The sequence below is a fragment of the Talpa occidentalis genome, unplaced genomic scaffold (genome assembly GCF_014898055.3).
Source record: "Talpa occidentalis isolate TD23 unplaced genomic scaffold, MPIMG_talOcc4v2.1 talOcc4.13, whole genome shotgun sequence".
NCBI lineage: Eukaryota > Metazoa > Chordata > Mammalia > Eulipotyphla > Talpidae > Talpa > Talpa occidentalis.
In genome coordinates this window covers 40,622,178-40,635,871 of record NW_023601322.1, presented here as the reverse complement: position 1 = coordinate 40,635,871, position 13,694 = coordinate 40,622,178, and the positions used below count along the sequence as shown (strand labels likewise).

At 37.2% G+C, this 13,694-nt stretch overlaps 1 protein-coding gene and 1 non-coding gene across 9 annotated transcripts in view; one reads left to right on the top strand and one right to left on the bottom strand.

Annotated features, from left to right (window-relative positions):
- ESCO1 (establishment of sister chromatid cohesion N-acetyltransferase 1) overlaps positions 1–13,694 on the bottom strand; it is a 61,984-nt gene that overhangs the window by 44,352 nt on the left and 3,938 nt on the right. For 2 of the 8 annotated variants that reach the window (XM_054694149.1, XM_054694150.1), the window contains one exon: positions 976–1,073. The exons of the other annotated variants lie outside the window; for them this stretch is intronic. The gene's annotated coding sequence lies outside the window, so the exon portion shown is untranslated. The remainder of the gene's footprint in view (positions 1–975; positions 1,074–13,694) is intronic. 8 annotated transcript variants of the gene reach the window in all.
- On the top strand, positions 11,377–11,483 carry LOC119243913 (U6 spliceosomal RNA). Its single transcript, XR_005124897.1, has one exon. It is a non-coding gene; the product is annotated as a U6 spliceosomal RNA (small nuclear RNA).

Below are 13,694 nucleotides of genomic sequence, written 5' to 3'. Positions count from 1 at the left end.
CTACTCAATCCACACTACATCACATAAAAACTTGTTCAAAAATCTTCAAAGCAGCTTTATGCACAAAACCAAAATCTGAAAGCAACCTACAAGTTTGGTGAATTAATAAAACAAAATATGTTGTAGCAATACACAGCAGTTCCTCAAATATTGTTTCATTCAACATCATTCATTAACATGATGAGAAGGAAAAAGTCCTAGCCAGTGTTGAATGAAATGACTGATTACTCAAGAATACGCCTTAGTTAATAACCGTCAGTTTCTAAGAAGCTATCAACAATATTAAGTGACGATTCTGTGTAACAGAAAACTACTCAGCAGTCAAAAGGAATAAACTAGTGGAATAATACTGGTGAATCTCACAATCATTATGCTCAGTGATAAAAGCTAGACACAAAGTACATGGTATGTGATTCCACTTTTTATTAAAGGCTAGAAAAGGCAAACTCATCTACAGTAACAGAAAGCAAATGGTCACTGTTCATGGTAAAGGGTGGAAGGAGAGAGGACTTTTGGAGGTGATGGAAATTGTTTTGTATCTTGACTGTGGTAGTAGTTACAAGAGTGTGTAAATATGTCAAAAATGTACATTTTAAGAGAGTTTATTTGCACATAAACTATAAAGTTGTGCCAAAATACAAGCTATAAATAATTGATGTGGGTCTATAATCAAGAAACTATTAAAAAAAAAAAAAGGCACAGAACAGGATGTATAGCAAGCTTCCCTTAGTGTAAAAAATGGAAAGGACATGTATTAAAACATACCTGCTGATGCACACTAGGTATGAGAAGTTTCTTAAGATTTCCGAGTAACAGAAGTGTCAAAAGTGTGGAAAAAAGCTTTTCACTAAATCTACTTAAATGTTTTATTAAGATTTTTTTCAAACAAGGGTTACATTTCTCCGCAAATAAAAAGTATATTTGGTACACTGATCATCTTGGAAGGTGCTAAATTATAAAAGTAAAGGTATTTACCTGACTGAAAGAGAAATCACATAGCACTTTTCTCTTTAAGTTGACTGATGATGCTTCTAATAAATGATGTTTTTCTAATACTTCTTGTATGCTGGGAACTAATATTTAAAAAAAAAAAAGAATTCCACAGCTGAAGCAAAATAATCTTTACAAAAACATGAAAATACAAAAACAGCACTAAATGGTCACTAGGCTCCAGATGAAGTGTCAAGCTTAAATTACAATGGGAAATAAAGACTCCCACACCCACACTTAAAACAGAGTTGCCTTGTCAAGTCTAATTTAAATCACTTAACACACAGCTGCTCTATGTGTAAGCAAGAAAAATTAATTGCTGTTATAAACCCTGAATTCTAGGATCATTTCTGTACATATATGCATTAAAATTAATACATCTAACAATTAAGGTTTTTTATTTTCTTGGAAGCTCTAAATTTACTCAAGATTAATCTTCAAAGGTATAATAACTTGAAAAAAATGAAGACAGTCCATTTTATTTCCTTTATTACTTCAGTAATAAGACTTCTAATTTTTTAAATAATAAATTACCTTATTTCCTTATTCTTCCCCCCCACTCCCAATTTCTAAAAATTTTTATATAGCAAAATATCTGGCAGTTGGGATCTACCTTAGAAAAGAGGTATAGTGATACAAAAATTTACAGTAGTTATCAATACTTTATTCAGATATGCTAATGATCACTTTAGTTTACCTTACATGCTAAACTGTACCTAATCTAGCATTATATAACTTCATTACCCTCTCTCCTACTAAAATCTTGCAATCAAGAACCAAGACACATTCTTTGACCTGTTAACAAGCTGACATGATTCCCCCTAAAATAAAAGCTAGTTAAATAATACTAGCATAATGAAATCACTATGGGGCAAAACAACTGTAATTGAACATCATAAAAAATGATCAGTGCAGAAACCCAAAATATTTGTTTTATTGTAGAAAAATAATTTATAAGACAAATGTTAAAAAATAGCAAGAATTTAAGAATACATCCAATTCCCACAGTGCTTTATAATAAAACACACTTAAATCTTATTAAAATATTTTAATATTTCATTCCATATATTTTAAGTGATTTTTAAAAATAATCTTATATGGGCCTCCCTGGTGGTGTAGGTGTTAAAGACACAGCGCTATCAAGCTATCACCAGCCACCTCAGTTTGAGTTAACCCACATTGTGCAGCAAACCTCTCCAGTCTCGCAGGCTGCTCCCCTCAGCAGTGTATTTCTGGCAATCTGACTGTTCTGCTCCCCACTCTGTCTCTGGTGAATCCTCTAACCCTCTCACCTTTGCCTACTCCACAGTTCTTTTATGCATAAATAAATCTTTGAAAAAAAATCATCTTATAATTGATATAATTTCCATACCATAAAATTCACCACTTTATGACATAAAATATAATGGTCTTCAGTATATGCAGAGTTATACAGTTGCTGGTGTCTAACTCCAGAATATTTTCATCACCCCCAAAAGAAACCCTGTACCCATTAGCAGTCATTTCCCCATTTCTCTCTACCCCTAACCCCTGGCAACTACAAAACTACTTTGTTTCTACAGATTTGACTATTCTGGACAGTTCATGTAACTGGAATCATGGAACATCTGGCCTTTTGTGACTGGCGTCTTTCACTTAGCATAATGTTTTTTAAAAGTTCAAGCAACGTTGTAGCATGTACCAAAAATAATTTCTTTTGTGGCTCAAGGCTATGTCCTTGTGTCTATATACAACCATCAGTCATAAAGTTTGATGGGTTGTTTCTACTTAGGGCTATCATGAACAAACAATTCTGCTATGAACAATCCTGAATGAGCTTTTGTGTAAACATGGTTTCAAGTCTCTTGGGTATATAACTAAGAGTTTAACTGCTGGGCCATATGGTAACTAACTATATGTTTAATTTTGTTGGATTATTTTCCAAACCAGCTGAATAATTTTACAATCCCATCAATTATGTATGGGTTACATGCTTAACACTTTCTACATTCTTTTGTGGCACAAAATGGTATTTCACTGTAAGTTCGATATGATTTTCCTAATGAATAATTATACTGAGATTTTTCTCATGTGCTTATTAATCACGACTATTTCTTTTTTAGAAAAATGTCTTCGAAGTTCTTTTTCATTTTTATAAAACTAAGGTCATCATTCTTTTTCTTATTGAGTTGTAACAATTCTTTATGTGGCTATAAGATTCACATCAGATGTATATAGTTCGCAAACATTTTCTCCAATTCTTTTATCTGTGTTTTAATTTTGGGTGAAGTCCAATTAATGTATCTTTTGTTTTTTTGATTTAGCTGTTGTAGCTAGGAAACTACCACCTAATCCAAGACTATAAATATTTACATCTATGTGTTCTTCTTTGAGTTTTCTAGTTTTAGTTTACATTTAGATCTTTGATCCATCTTTTCTTTTTAAAGATTGATTTACTTATGCATAAAAGTACTGGGGTACAGGCCAGAGGTGCAGGGGTGAGAGGATTCACCAGAGTAAGAGTGGGGAGCAGAACAGGCAGACCGAATGAAATACACTGCTGAGGGGAGCAGCGGGCAAGTCAGGAGAGGTCATGCTATGCCATGTGGGTCGCTCCCTGGCCGTGGATCAAACTCATGCTGCAGTGGCTACAGACAGCCTCATAGGCTGCGTCTTAACCCCTTGTGCCACCAGGGAGGCCTCTTTGATCCATCTTGAATTCATTTTGTGGTATGAGAAAAATTTCATTATTCTGCAGGTGGATAGCCAATTTTTAAAAATACCATTCTTTATCTACTGTCTTAACCTGCTTGTTGAAAATCAATTGCCCATAAATGTATGGGTTTATTCCTGGACTCTAAATTGATTCCATGGATCCATATGATCTTGACAGTCTTGATTACTGTTAACTTTTTAGTAAGTTTTGTTTTTAAAGATGTATTTATACATACAAAAACTGGGGTACAGGCCAGAGGTGTGGGGGGGAGAGGATTCACCAGACACAGAGTGGGGAAAAGAACAGGCAGACTGACTGAAATACACTGCTGAGGGGAGCAGTGGGCTACTCAGGAGAGGTCTGCTGCGCCATGTGGGTTAGTTCCCTGGCTGGCCAGGGATTGAACACATGCTGCAGAGACTGCGGATAGCTTCATAGTTCTGTGCTTGACCCCTTGCGCCACCAGGGAGGCCTGACTTTTTAGCAAGTTTTTAAACTGAGGAAGAGTGAATTGCTCAACTTTGCTATTATTTTTCCAGATTGTTTTGGTTGTCCAGAATTAATTTGCTGATCAGTTTGTCAATTTCTACAGGGAAAAAAGAGCTAGAAATGTGATAGGGATAGAACTGAAATTTGTAGATTTGAGGATTATTGTCTCCTAAGAAGTCTCCCAATCCTTAGACATATTCTTTTCATCTTTTAGATTATTTTTAATTTTTAAATAATGTGCTATAATTTTCAATGTACATCTTGCACTTCTTTTGTTAAATTTATTCCTAAACATTACATTGTTTGTGATTCTGTTATAAAAGAAATTATTTTCTTAATTTCCTTTTCAGGTGGTTCAGGAATAGTGTGCATAAATACAACTGTGTTTTGTACACTGATCTTGTATCTGTAACCCTGCAATTTGAACTGATTTACTAGTTTTAATAGGTTTTGTTGTGGGTTTTTTTTTTTTTTTGAAGGTTCCTCTCCTACAAGAGGATCATGTCAAGATCCTCTTGTGACATACAAGATCATGTCACCTGCAAATAGAGATGGTTTTACTTATTCCTTTATTTGATAAATATGCCTTTTTCCTTCTTTTTTTTCCTCTCACTAATATTCTAGCTAATATCCAATACAATTTGAATAAAAGTGGCAAGAGGAGATATCCTTGTCTTATTGTTGATCTTAGGGGGAAAGCTTTCAGTCTCACTGCTGAGTATGATGTTAGATGTAGGCTTTTCACAGATGCTCTTCTAGTACTAGATTTATTGAGTGTTTTTATCACTTATAGACAGGTGTTAAAAGTTTGACAAAACTTTCTCTGCATCTATTGAGTTGACCACATGGGTTTCCCCCCTTTTTCTCTTAACATGGTGTACCCCACTAAGTTATCTTCATATGTTGAACACGTTTGCACTGGTAGGATAAAGCCCACTTGGTCATGGTATATAATCTCCTTCCTATGTTGCTACATTCAGTGTGCAAGTGTATGAGGATTTTTTTTTTTTTTTTGAGGATTTTTTGGTATGTATTTATAAGGAATTCTAACCCTCTTGGGTTAGATCAGTCTCTGCCAAACTCCTGTTGCTATTCTGATCCTCTCTCAATAATCACAGACATTCCTAATGGCATCTAGAATGATGAATCCTTTCCAGAAGGTTTTCAATTTACAGATCCATCAAAGGAATCACTATCTATGGCAGCTATAGCCTTAAGAAATTTACTTTTAAATTAATAAGACAGGGGTTGAAATTACTCCTTGATCCATGGTCTGCAGAATGGATGCTGTGTTAGCAGGAATGAAAAACATTAATCTCTGCATATCTCTATCAGAGTTCTTGGGTGTTCAGATGCATTATCAACAAGCAATCATGCTTTGAAAGGAATCTTGAGTAGGTCTTATAATATTTAGCAAACAGGGCCTCCCTCATGGCACAGCAGGTTGAGCACCATGCTGTGAAGCTGTCCGCAGCCTCTGCAGCGCGGGTTCAATTCACGGCTGTGAGAGGAACCCACATGGCGCATCAGACCTCTCCTGCCCCACCCACTGCTCCCCTCAGCAGTGTCTTTGGTCTGTCTGCCTGTTCTGCTCGACGACGCTTTGTCTTTGGTGAATTCTCTCACCCTCCTGCGCCTCTGACCTGTACCCCAGTTCTTGTATAAACAAATCTTTAAAAAAAAAATACTTAGCAAACCATGTTGTAGGACCTCCCTGGTGGTGAAAAGGGTCAAGTCTCAGCACTATGAAGCTATCCACAGCCACTGCAGCACAAGTTTGATCCCCAGCCAGGGAGTTAACGCACACGGCGCCACAGACCTCTCCCGTCTCACCTGCTGCTCCCCAGAGCAGTGTATTTTAGTCAATCTGCCTGTTCTGCTCCCCACTCTTTCTCTGATGAATCCTCTCACCACCACAATCCGCCCCCCACCCCCGCCGCTTGCCCCCGGCCCAGCACCTCTGGCCTATATCCCAACTCTTATATTCATAAATAAATAAATCTTGGGGGGAAAAAAAACCTTAAAAACAAAAAAACAGGTTGTAAACAGATGTGCTGTCATCTAAGTTTTGTTGTCACAGAGTACAGGCAAAGTAGATTTAATACAGTACTTAAGGGTCCTAGATTTTCATAATGGTAATAAGTACTGGCTTCAACTTAAAGTCACCACTGCATTAACCCTTAACTAAAAAGTCAGTCTGTCCTCTGAAGTTTTGAAGCTAGGCACTGACTTCTCCTTTGTAGCTATAAAAATCGTAGATAGCATCCTCTTCCAATAGATTGTTGTTTCATCTGCACTAAAAATATGCTGTTTAGTGTAGCCACTTTCATCAGCTATTTCAGATCTTCTGGATCACTTGCTCCTTCGTTTTGCACTTCAATGTTAGAGATGGTTTCTTTCCCTAAATCTCATAAACCAATCTCTGCTAGCTTCAAACTTCTTTGGCAGCCTCCTCACCTCTTATCAGCCTTCACAGACTGGAAGAGAGTTAGTACCTTGCACTGGAGTAGGCTCTGGCTGATGAGAATTTTTTATCTTCTATCCAGGCCACTAAACTTTCTCCATATTAGCAATGAGGTTTTCTAACTTTTTTGTCACTAGTACATTCACTGAAGTAGTACTTTTAATTTCCTTCAAGAACCTTTCTTTTGCATTCATAACTTGACTGATGCAAAGGTCTAGCTTTTAGTCTATCTCAGTTTGTGACATGTTTTCTCACTAAGATTAATTATTACTAGCTTCTGATTTAAAGTGAAAGACTATGTGACTCTTCCTTTTACTCAAGCACTTAAAGGACATTACAGTTATTAATTGGACTGACTTCAATATTGCTGTGTTGGGAATAGGGAGGTGCAAGGAGAGGGAGAGAGATGGGGGAACTTCTGGTTCACGCAGCAATTACAACATACATGTATCAGTTAAGTTTGCTGTCTCATAGGGGACAGTTTGCGGTGCCCCTAAATTACAATAGTAACAATAAAGATAACTAATCACAAAGCGCAAAGATATAATAATGAAAACATTGAAATATTGTGAGAATTAACAAATTGTGACACAATGTGATCACATGCTACTGGGGGAAAAAGAGGCAAGACTGGCTTACTAGATGCTGCCTTTAAAGTGTAAAAACAGCATCTACGAAGCTTACTAAAGCAAATCACAATATGTATGTAACTGAAAATTTTTTTGTTCTAGAATGCAGCAAAAAACAAGTTACCCAAGATAATACATTTGTTTTGATAACAAAATTAATGTGCAAAAAAGTGCATGCAAACACTCACACACAAACTCCTAATCTCATATACAAAAAATATATGAAAAGCATAAATTAGTTATTTTTAACAGAACATGAGCACAGACAAATGGTCCACTGCAACCAAATAAAACTGATGAGAGGAACACAGAGATGACTGAATTAATACATGACCTGGGCCAGTAAAGTAAGTACAATTATTCTATCACCTCATCATAACCATTCACCCTCCTCAAAGAAAAACACTTCAAATTTAAGGAGCTTTTTTCCCCCTATATAACCATAGGATTATTTTGTCCACTCTGCTCTTGCTATTTCAAAAATCACTGGAAATGTTTGGCCATCCCAAGGTAATTCTATCAGAAGATTTACTGCAAAATCCAACTCAGAATACCTCTCAATTCCAAAATAATTTAAAGGGTTGTTTCTAGAGGCTACTACAAAACTTCTTTTCATTCAATAAAACACTTGTGCAAATTCAGAAAGTCACCTAGCCAACTGTGCTTCTGAGACAATAAAATAACTTTTCAGCAATACTCATCTTGAGCCTGACTCAAAGCAGGTTCTACAGAATCTACCAATAGCATCAGAATTCTCTCTGAAAACCTTCCATTTGCACAGATCCCTAAACTTAAAGGTTCTGTAAGACATTCACATACACCAAACGAATCCAAGTTTATCATATCAGTTACTTTTCCCTTATTGTCTTCTTCCCAACTTGACCCTCTGTTGATCTCCCCTTCTCAATAATGCTTTCTACTGGGGGCCCAAATTAATGAACCCTTTTGCAATGGAAAGAAGCTTCTTACTTTCAATATCCTGAGATAATAAAATTAGACTTCCTAGTTTTAACTGAAAACTGACACTTTCCAAACCATCCCCTTTTATCTAAAGGGGCAAAACAGGGATCTTCCTGGTGGCTCAAGGGTTTAAGTAGCAGCACTATGAAGCAATCCGTAGCCACTGTAGCACCAGTTCAATCCCCAGCCAGGGATGTGACCCACTTGGCGCAGCAGACCTCTCCTGACTTGCCCACTGCTCCCTTCAGCAGTGTATTTCAGTCAATCTGCCTGTTCTGTTCCCCGCTCTGTCTCTAGTGAATCCTCTCACCCCCCACATCTCTGGCCTATACCCCAGCTCTTGTATGCATAAATAAATCTTGGGGGGGCCTCCCTGGTGGCTCAAGGGCTTCGTTAAGACACAGCCTATGAAGCTATCTGCAGCCAATGCAGCACAAGTTCGATCTCCGGCCAGGGAGCTACCCACATGGCGCAGCAGACCTCTCCTGTCTCACCCGCTGCTCCCCTCAGCAGTGTATTTCAGTCAATCTGCCTGCTCTGTTCCCCACTCTGTCTCTGGTGAATTCTCTTACCCTGGAAACCTCTGGCCTGTACCTCAGTTCTTGTATGCATAAAATAAATAAATCTTAAAAAAAAAGAGAAAAGAAAAAAAGATCTTTGCTGACTTAATTACATTAAGGATTCTGAGATAAGATAATCCTGGATTACCCAGGACCCTAAATTCAAAGACAAGTAGCCTTAGAAGAAATACAGATGAGGAAACAAACACAGAAAGGAGAAAACATGAAATTGGAGAAAAAGACTGAAGTAATACAATCACAAAGCCAAGAATGCCAAGAGCAGCCCTGAAAAATGAGAGAGGTCAGGAATGACTTCTCTAGAGTTTTTAGAGGACATATATCCATGTCAACACTTTGGCTTCTGACTGGCCTCCAAAAATGTGAGAAAATAAGTTCTGTTGCTGTAAGCCACCAAGTTTGGGATAATGTTACAGCAGACATAGGTTATTAAGGCCTCTCCTAAACAGGCTGTATCTCTCAAGGGACTTAAAGTTTTCCAGCACAACCACTTTTTGTCTCTTATACAAAATTCTTTATACTTTTCTTTTAAGGTTTATGCCATTCTGCTTTTATACCTTCTGTTTTTCTTCACTGTGGTACTCTATTCAATACTCAAAACTCTTCACAGTTTTTTTCTCCAACCAAACTATTACCATCCTCATGGACTATAAACAGAGTTCACATGTATAAGCAGAGATCCTTAATCTCCTTAACTCTAATAATTCACCAATTCTTATTCCAGTTCAACCATACAAACTTTTCACTATATCCCAGAGATGAGAGAAATATTTACTGAAAATCTAAGTCTGGTGATTGATTTGTCATGATCACAGCCCCTTCCTGGAAAATTTACCCAATCCACAGGAATCTGCTTTTTTTAAAAAAAAAAAAAGGAATACACAAATAGCTATATTCTGAACCTCCTTACCCAATCAATTATGATCCCCTTAGCTGACTAAAAGATGGGTTCCTGACCCAACGCCTAGCCAAGACATAGTTACTATAATGCAAGGCTTTCCAAATTCAATGCTAATTAATATTTTGGACCTGATAAATTCATTGTGGGGACTGTCTTGTGCATGAAGGATGTTTAGCAGCAGTATCCTGGCTTCTACCTACCAGATACCCAGACTCAGCTCTGACAATCAAATGTATCCTTACCTACTAGATACCTAGCTTCTACCTACTAGATACCAGTAGTATCCAAACTCAGCTCTGACAATCAATATATCTTCAGACATTGCCCAATGTCCTCTAAAATCAAAATCATCCCTGGTTGAGACCTCTGATTGACACCTGCTGCTACAGGAATTAAAACAAGCGAAGCCAAGTGCGAGAACTGCACCATTCTCAACAACCTTCTGAGTCCTGAATTATGTTCATATTTCAATAAGGCCTGGCATAGTGTTCTTCAGTAAAGTCTAGTTTTTGTTAATTTCTGTTCTTTTCTTCCACAAGATCAAGCTCCATCAATGTATTTGCTCCCTTATATCCTCCTTTCTTTGTGTATTATGCCAACTCATTAACCCACTATTTAAGGGAATCCAATTGTTTCTCAAATTCTAAAATACCTAGTAAACACTTAGAGATTAATGAACATTTTTAAGGAATACAAAGATTACATTAACTACTACTAATCAAAAAAAACATGTTACAACTGAAGCAACAATAGACTATTAAGAAGAATGTAACAAAACACACTCACACACATCACAATAACCCAAAGTACTGTCCCTAAAAATTTTTTGCCATAACTTCTAAGATTAAATATATTATAGAAATGGCTCCAAAATATAAGTGATTAACATGATCATCTACTCACTTCAAGTGCCGAATATGTTTGGGGAACTAAAACTAACAGGAACAATGCTAAAAAGAAAATTATAAGCCCCAAATCAGTAGCATTTCAGTTACTGATATTCACTATCACCAAATACAGTTTATCCTAAGAGAAGCAGAAATACCACTGTAAAAAATGTTTTCATAATCACCTTGATAGGAAAACAAATTATAAAATTCTGATAATTTTCTCAGTAGATTGATAGTTGGTATTCAGTAAAACTCAAGATAATTGTTTTTTTTTCTAAGTTAGACAGGGCATGCTCAACGTCCTCAATATTTTAATTCTCTTCTTTCACTCACCTCTCATAAATGAGCATTCCCTTGGTTTTGTCCTCCATCACAAAGGACACTTACCAAATAGTTTCATCTTCGCACACACTTTCAATTATTACCTTTAAGTCATTAATGTACAGATGAGTATCCCCAGGACAAAACTCCATCCCAAGTGCTGCGATCACTCAGACACCCAATAGACTACTGGACATCTCCATTCAGGCATCTTAAAGGAACTTTAAACTCAACTGTCAAACAGTCAATTCATTCCCACAATGTCTGTCTCCCCGAATTTATTATATGGCCATCCAGTTCACCCACATCAAGAAAATACAGACATTCTATCAAGAAAGCAATGACAACAGCAGCATTTATATTAACAAGAATAACAAAAAAAAAAAAAAAAAAAAAGCCCAAATGCTCAAAAGAGAAAAGTAAAATGCCAATGTAGAATTTAGTCACTAGAAATAAGGAGTGCCTTTTTTGGCAGCACATATACTAAAATTGGAATGACATAGAGAAGATCGATACAGCCCTTGCAGAAGGATGACATGCAAATTCGTGAAGTGTTCCATATTTTTTTTAAAAAAGTAGATAAACTGAACAAATTTTGTAAGAAAGGTAAATTAATCTGTGACATGTAAGTGTGCTAACACATAGGAAACACTAAAGGAAGGAATACACACTAAAAAGTTAACAGCAGGGGCCTCCCTGGTGGCACAGGCGGTTGAGTGCAGTGCTGTGAAGCTGTCCGCAGTGCCGGTTTGATCCCGGCCAGCCTTGGAGCAACAACCCACGTGGCAAGCAGACCTCTCCTGTCTCACCCGCTGTTCCCCTCAGCAGTGTATTTCAGTCAGTCTGCCTGTTCTGTTCCCAGCTCTGTCTCTGGTGAATCCTCTCACCCTCCTGCGCATCTGGCCTGTACCCTGGTTCTTGTATAAATAAAATAAATCTTAAAAAAAAAAAAAGTTAACAGCAGTTACCTCTAGTGAGATAAAACATGGCGTCAAAAGGGCAAAATCTTCAAAAAGAATGAGTTTCTTTACACTGCATGTATATGGTTTCGCAATGTTTGAAACTTTCATATAAAAAATGAATACACTTGGGCCTCCCCGGTGGCGCAGTGGTTGAGTGCTGGGTTGCGAGGCTGCCCTAAGCCTCTGCGGTGCCGGTTCGATCCCTGGCTGCTCCCGGCCACTGGAGGAGGGTCCCACAAGGCCCGCAGACATCTCCTGCTGCCCGCTGCTCCCCTCAGCAGTGTACTTCGGTCCTTCTGCCTGCTCTGCTCCCCACTCTGGCTCTGGTGAATTCTCTCACCCTCCCACACTTCTGACTGTACCCAGTGCTTGTATAAATAAATAAATAAATAAATAAATAAATAAATCTTTAAAAAAAAAAAAAAAAAATGAATACACTTATCAGTTGCAAAATAAAAAACTACATGTATGGTTTATATTCATGTAAAATTTACTGGGAAAACCAAAAAGTGAATCTGGACATGTCTCCACAACAATTTGGACACAAACGTAAAAAAAGCATTACTCACGATAGACAAAGAAAGTACAACCCACCTGTCCATTAACTGATGAGTGGATAAACAAAGTGTGGTACATCTATTATGGAATATTATATTCAGTGGTAAAGAAGAATTAAGCACTACTGCTGCAACATAAATGAACCCTAAAAACATTAAGCTAAGTGAAAGAAGCCACACACAAAAGGTCACATATTGTATGTTTCCATTTTATGAAATGCCCAGAATAGACAAATCTATAAAGTCAGGAAGGAAGTAAAAGGCTGGGGAGGAAAGAAAATGAGAAGTGACTGCTAAGAGTCATGGGACTTCTTGTGGGGGTAATGAAAATAATCTAAAATTAGACAGCAGTAATGGTTGCACAATTTCTGTGAATATACTAAAAACCACTGAGTTGTATTAAGGATGGATTTTTATCTCCATAAAGTTATTACCAAAAAATCCACTGCAGCACAAGTTCAATCCCCAGCCAGGAAGCTACCCACATGGCACAGCAGACCTCTCCTGACTCACCCGCTGCTCCCCTCAGCAATGTATTTCAATTGATCTGCCTGTTCTGTTCCCCACTCTGTCTCTGGTGAATCCTCTCAGCCCCCACACCTCTGGCCTGTACCCCAGTTCTTGCACGTATAAATAAATCTTAAAAAAAAAATCTGAGTCTGAAATTCTAATATACATGAGATTTTTAAAGTAACCCCAGATACTGGGCCTCCCTGGTGGCGCAAGAGGTTAAACACAACACTACGAAGCTATGTGCAGCCTCTGTAGCACAAGCTCCCACTCTGTCTCTGGTGAATCCTCTCACCCCCCACACCTCTGGCCTGTACCCCAGTTCTTGTATGCATAAATCCAATAAATATTAAAAAAAAAGGCCCAGATAACTTCAAAAAATTACCTATTTTTGTTTTTGAAGAAAAATTCACTTAGCACAACAAACTTTCAAATACTAGCTGTACTGATATAACCGAATAAAACAATAAATTTCAAATTTCCACATTAATAAAATTATCTTTTCAAAAACTACTTGTTATTTAAAAACTCTACTTTTAATAAGCTAATAATGCAGGCTAAAACTATGTATTTCAAAATACACAGAGAAAGAAGCTAGGGATAAGCATATTCCCTATCTTCAAGAACCTTATAAAAAATTAAGTGGTATATACCCTCTAAAAATGTAACTATAATTACATACATGCAGTAAAATGTCAAATTATACTATTTGTAGAAAAAAATGTTAAATTATATTTGCCTTTCACTT